A 7,089-nucleotide genomic window follows, 5' to 3' on the forward strand; every position below is an offset into this window, starting at 1 on the left:
CCTCCTTCTCAATTACCATGATCTCTCATAGTTAACCCGCCAAATTTCTCGTAATCTCTTGTTAAACTTTTCATATAACATTCTGAATTATCAGCCATAATCACACATTCGACCTCCTAATAGTTGTAAAGACATAAGGGTAGTCGGAATGGAATATCGTATGTAGTGTTGAATCCAATCTGAAGCTCTTTCGAACACATCTTCTTCAAGCGACTCAAGCTCACATCGCAGTACATGCCTCCTGCTGGGGAGAAAATATAACTCTTCTTAGGAACTTCATCAAACATCACGCAACTACTAGCATGCTCACAAGAGATGGCCCACCTAGTGTAATTCCATATCGAAATCTTCCAACGAAATAGCCCTAGTTACAACTACCATGAAATCAGTAACCCTATTGAGCCCATGCTCGTGTACCAGTTGTAAGAGTCCATTCATTCCCCATTAGCCTCAACTGAAGGTCCACCTATACGTTCCAAAACTCGAAGTCATGTTGTATCCCAAAATGCTACTCAAGCTTTGACACCCCTCTTCATTCTAAGAAAACACATTTATATCATATTCATACTTCCTCAGTACAGTAGCCACCATCCCAAATGAAGTTCATAGACTTAGTCATTGTCTACCATGGTCCCCAAATCGCTCTAAACTTTCTTAAAGCATGTGGCTATCCTACCACATAATCCATATGCTACTCTGCCACTCCCACTTCAGATAAACCATCTCCTTAAGCAACTACTTGGCCTCTTCTATTCATACTTGACCTTCTAGCAATTCAACCACCGCGAGACACCTCCCACCATGTCCTTCTTCCTCCTTCGCTGCCAAAATGCTGTCTTAGATCATAATCCATCTTTGTAGAACCCGAACAGATAAATTTACACCAACTCTTAGCCTCCGTAAAGATCATCTCTCTCGATTCATTAACATTAGAAACAACGATTCGACCCTGAAGCCGCCATACACTACCATCTCTGATAACCGCCGCTTAGGCGCATTTCCACAACATCCTACCCCGAAGACAAATCAAAGGACACCATAGCACTGATGAGCCTTAATGCATTCCAACAAGGGCGATGACACTACATCATAAATGATAATGCCATTAAGTTAAAAAATATCATGCCTCGCTACTCCGTCAAAAAAGGCCAGATCTTCCATAGTCCCATTGCCTTTCCTCCTCTAGAATTATATGCTGACCCTCTAAACCATGAACTAAGAAATCCTCCTGTTGAGCCATTTACTTCCATGACACATAATAAGCACCATATCACTGCGCGGTAACAATGTATGAACATCATAATACATTGTGCATTGCCTCGAAACCATAGGAAACACTAACATTATGCTGGAATGACAGAACACCCTTCCACAAGGCGACGATAATAGCTCGCCAAAATTGCAGGGAGAAATATCTTGCACCATATCTATAGTACCACAACAACTCTTCGATTCCCAATTGATAACAATTGCTCAACACCATATAGGAATGAGTAGGAAGGAAATGAAGCCATAAGATCCAATGGAATCAAATAACAGAACGAGGAATCAAAAAGGGAAGTGCTCATATTAGCCCTGTAGCCTCTCGAAGATAGGTATAAATGTCTCCGTACCGATCCACAAGACTCTACTAGACATGCTCATGACTCGTGAGACCTAATGAACCTAGAGCTCTAATACTAAGTCGTCATGACCCAAAACCCACTATTGGCCATGATGGCACCCAAATTCACTATTAGGCAAGCCAATGGTGAACCATCTAAATAATTATTCGTTCATTACTTTGAAACCATAAATTATTATTAATAAGGAAACTAATGCATTTGAAATGATAAGTGCATACAATATTAATAAGACATAATTTAAAAGGTGTCATTATTAAAGCAAAACCATTAGCATCAACAAGAACATCCCAAAACCCGGTGTCACAAGTACATGAGCGTCTACTTAAAGAATGCCATAATAATACAACATCTGTCAGGAATATAAATTAAATAGATAAGATGGAGACTTTGTGGGCTGTGGTGCATAACATGGACATCAGCTCACCATAAGGTCCCCTTAGCAGTTATGCCTACGCACCAAGATGACCGCCAAATGAACCTGTCAGATCCTGCACATAAGTGCAGAATCATAGCATGAGTACGTAAATCAACGTGTACCTAGTAAGTATCTAGCCTAACTCTGGAGAAGTAGTGACTAGGGGTTGACATCGACACTTACTAGGGGTCTAATAAATTAATATTATGAATCAAAAACAAGTAAGAAGCATAACAATAATAATGAGGTTAAAGCGGTAACTATTAATATCCTCAAACATTTCTTTTGGCGATATAAATCTCTCAATGTCATATATTATCTCAACATATCAGAATTTCCAAGTGTAATCTCAAACGGATAAGTAATACCATATGAATGACAGGTCTAAACAAAAGGGCGGGGGGATCTCATGAATATCCGGACTGCTAGTGGTATCATGCACGAATTCTGCCGATGTTGTACGACCCAATCTAGAATGGTGTGTACACTACCAATGGTCGACCGACGTAAACTAGAGATGCATCTCAATATACTACCGAGGCGTTCGGCCCGATCCACATGAAACAAAGAAACTTATCGAATTATGAGTCACGTGTTTACAAATAGGTACATGAGCATAAAGCAAACATGACTTTTACTGTTTATAAAATATCTTGCCAAGCAACTCGAGGTGATAAAGCTCGGCCTAATATATTCCCAAATTAATTTCTATTATAAATTCACTTAATTAATCTAGAAAATTGAGTTCAAATAATTCAAATATTACATGATAAAGTCCTAGGTCTACCCGGACATAAACATGCTTTTAGCTATGTAAGGAATCTAGTCACCTCGGGCGTACGTAGAACCCACATCTAGTAGCACATAATAATTTTAACACTTACGGGGTAGTTTCCCCCATACAAAGTTAGACAGGAGACTTACCTTGCTCCGAAGTTCCATAATCGGCTCCAACGCCCCTCTAGCACCTCAAACACAAGCCCATCGATCAGAAACTAGTAAAACAATGTGCAAATCAATCAAAATATACTCCAATGCTTATAATTTAATAATTTATAATAATTTTGAACTTCGCTCAAAAAGCCAACAAGGTCAACCCTCGGGTCCATGTGCCCGAATTCCAAAATGTTTCGAAAATTACCATTACCTATAACACCACGAACTCAAATATATAGCATATCCCTAATTCCATGTCCAATTTCGTGGTCAAAATGCAAAAATATCAAATTCTAGGTTTTCTTCAAAAATCCCACAATTTCTACAAACTTTCATGTTTAAATATATACATAATCCATGTATTTATCTTACAATAAGTGGGAATACTTACCTCATGAAAGATGATGAAAATCCCCCTTCCAAGAGCTAAAAAAATCACCAAACCAAGTTAAAATGAGAGGAAAGTGAGCTAAATTCCGTAGTTAAAACATTTTGCCCGGACCCTTCCCTTTCGTGATCGTGAAGGCCAACAACTAGCTGTCCATAATCCTCAATCACGATCGTGAACTTCCACACGCGATCGTGAAGCTTTACCTCCTAGAACTACGTATTCGCAAACTAAATGTTGTGTTCGCGCAAGGCAAAAATCCAAGCCCATCATACCTTCCTCGCGATCGTGATTTCCAAGTCCTGATCATGTAGCACAAACCCGCAACCCCCAAATTCCTTCTTCACGATCACGTCTGTTACCTAGCAATCACGATGCACAACACCAGCACAAGCAACCACAATAGCGAAGGCATCCAAGCTTAGTCCGAAACCACTCGGAACACCCCGTTCAATCACACCAACAAGTCCCAATACCTTATTAGTGCCTATGCACCTTAAGTGTTTTTGGACGAGGAGGTCAAAAGGCACATTTAGGAGGACGTAGACGGGTTGATGTGGGGAATTTTACACACTAAGAAGCTTATCATAGGAAGAGATTTTAGTGGTCATATTGGGGCATCGTCTAGGGGTTATGATGGTGTTCATGGAAGCTTCGGTCTTGGAGACAGGAATGGAGGAGGAACTTCGCTACTAAAGCCTTTATTTTGGTGGTTGTTAACTCATGTTTTCCAAAGAATGAAGAGCACTTGGTCACATTTCATAGTACAATAGCTAAGACCCTAATTAATTATTTATTTCTCAGAAGGTGCAATTGATGTTTATGCACGAAATATAACATCATCCCAAGTGTGAATCTCACGACCCAACACAATCTATTAGTTATGGACCTGGCGATCATGCGGACACGCAAAAAGAGGGTTGTGTCTGATCTACCTAGGATCAGGTGGGGTGCATTAACTAAGGACAAAGCTCGGGTATTGGGTGAGATTTTTCTATCTATAAGGTCATGGAGGAGTAGAGGGGACTCGAGTTGCATGTGGACCAAGACAACTGACTGTATTAGAGAAGTCGTGAGGGATGTGCTAGGGGTCTCAAAGGGTTTCTTTGATAGTCGCAAAGGGGACTGATTTTAGAATAAGGAGATCCAATGTAAAGTGAAGCCAAGAAAGTGGCATAAAAAGCTAATAGAGAGCATGGACGAGGTGGAGAAGAAGGCCAACTGGGAGTGGTATAAGAAGGCAAAGAAGGAATCAAAGTTAGAGGTCACTGTGACTAGAACTGCGACATTTGGATGTTTGTATGAAGAGCTCTGGGACAGAGTAGTGGTATGAAGCTGGACAGGCTGACCAAAATAAGAGAAAATGATGTCTGTGATATGTATCAAGTGATGTGCATAAAAGACGATGAGGGTAGAGTGCTGATGGATGAGGATCAAATTAGGTGGAGGTGGTAGTCTTACTTCCATAAACTCTTGAATGATAGCGAGAGGGAGGGGAGGATAGGGATATTGTGTTGGGTTATCTGGAGCATGCCGGGAGTCATCATAATTTTGGGTACTATAGGCGATAAGTGTGGGGGAGGTCGAGGGGGCAGTGTGCAGGATGAGGAGGGTGGAGCGACCGGGCCAGATTTGATCCCGATAGAATTCTGGAAGAGTGTGGGTAAGGCATGCCTGGAATGCTCTCTAGGTTGTTCAATGTCATTTTTAGAACATAGTGGATGCCTGAAGAATGAAGGTATAGTACGATGATTCCATTAAACAAGAACGAGGGTGATATCTAGAATTGCAATAACTATAGTGGTATCAAGCTGCTAAGTCATACAATGAAAGTTTGGGAGAGGGTGGTGGAAGGGAGGGTGAGGAGGAGTGTGTCTATTTTCGAGAACCAATTTGATTTCATACTGGGGCGTTTGACTATGGAAGCCATTTATCTGGTGAGGTGATTGGTAGAGAAGTATTGGACAATGTTGAAGGATGTGCATATGGTGCTCATTGACAGAGAGAAAACATATGACAAAGTCCTGAGAGAGGTTCTGTGGAGGTATTTAGAGGCTAAAAGTGTGCTTGTAGCCTACCGTAGAGTGATAAAGGACATGTATGATGAAGCTAAGACACTGCTTAGGACAGCGGGAAGAGACTCAGGACACTTCCTAGTTGTGATGAGGTTGTATCAGGGATAAGCCCTTAGCCCATTTTTGTTATCCTTGGGGATGGACGCATTGATGCGATATATTCAAAGGGAGGTGTTGTGATGTATGTTGTTTACGGATGTGTAATGAACTGACTAGTTGTTTTGAGCATTTGTATCCAGTTCAGTTGTTTGAGGTCATTAGTAGCTTCAGATGGTGTGTGTATCGTTCGTTTTGATTTTCGAATGATTCGAAATTGATTTGAAAGAATGATTCTCCATTCAGAAGCTTTAAGTTAGAAGAGTTAACCAAGTTTGACTTCTGAGTATTTAACTTTGGATCAGAGATTTTATGGTTTTGTTATGTCCGGGGTGGTGATTTTGAACTTGGGCGCATGCCTAGATTGGCATTGGGATGTTTCTAGAAAATTTTCGCACTATTTGGCGAATGTTGGCCATTTGATATTTTGAAATGTTCGTAAGTTTTACCAGGAGTTGACTTTGATAATATCATATTCAGATTGTTGTTAGCAGAGTTGAAATAGGTTGGTTATGTGATTTGGAACTTGTGTGCAATTTGAGGTTATTCCGAGTTGATTTGATATGGTTCGGCCTTAGCTTTGGAAGTTCAAAGTTCATTAAGTTTGATTTGAGGAGTAATTTATGATTTTGATATTGTTATGTATAATTTGAGGCATCAAGTAGGTCTATGTTATGTTTTGGGACTTTTTGGTATGTTCAAACGGGGTCCCGAACGGCACATGTGAGTTTCGAGGTGTTTCCGAATAATTCTGGACAAATGATTTCATTGCTGGTTTCTACTAATTTTTGGGGCCTCAGTTGCTCTTCGAGATCGTGAATATGTAGCCACGATCACATAGGCTAGGTCTGGAGCTGGGCATTTCGTTCTTCGCGTTCGCTCAGTGACATCGTGTTCGTGTAGTGTTGAGTTGGGAGCTGGAGAATTTCTCTTCCTATTCGTGAGGTGAGGGTCATGTATGCATAGTGTTGACATCGGTGGGCATCGAGTTTGCATGGACTGCATTGCGAACCCTTAAGGCATTTGTGTGGCAATGTATTTTGTTCCTCACGAACACAAGACTTCTTTCGCGTTCACAAAAGGGTATACCTGGAGCAGATCTATAAGTACTCTATTTTGGACCTTTGAGTTATGGAGCTCGGATTTGGGTAATATTTGTAGGGGATTTTCACCACAAAGATTGGGGGAAGTATTTTTTATTATGTTTTGATTATATTACATGATCAGATCATTTATATTGGTATTTGATTGATGATTTCAAAAGAGTAAATGTGGGTTTTTGTCTAAACTTTCCAAAAGTGAATTATCGAGTTTTGAACATCGAATGAGAGTCGGATTTGGGTTAAATTAGTATTGTTGGACACGTAATCGAATGGGTAGTCAGAATTTGCGAGTTTTGTCAGGTATTGAGGTACACCCCAAGGTTGCCTTTGATTATTTGATTAAAGATTCGACCTTTATCATTTGGGTTTGATTTATTATGCTTTATTTGACGTTTTTGAGTTGCTTCTGCCTAGTTTTAAGCCGTTCGGAGGTCGATTCGTGCGGGATGGC

Source organism: Nicotiana tabacum, chromosome 8, assembly GCF_000715075.1.
Source record: "Nicotiana tabacum cultivar K326 chromosome 8, ASM71507v2, whole genome shotgun sequence".
NCBI classification, from domain to species: Eukaryota; Viridiplantae; Streptophyta; class Magnoliopsida; order Solanales; family Solanaceae; genus Nicotiana; species Nicotiana tabacum.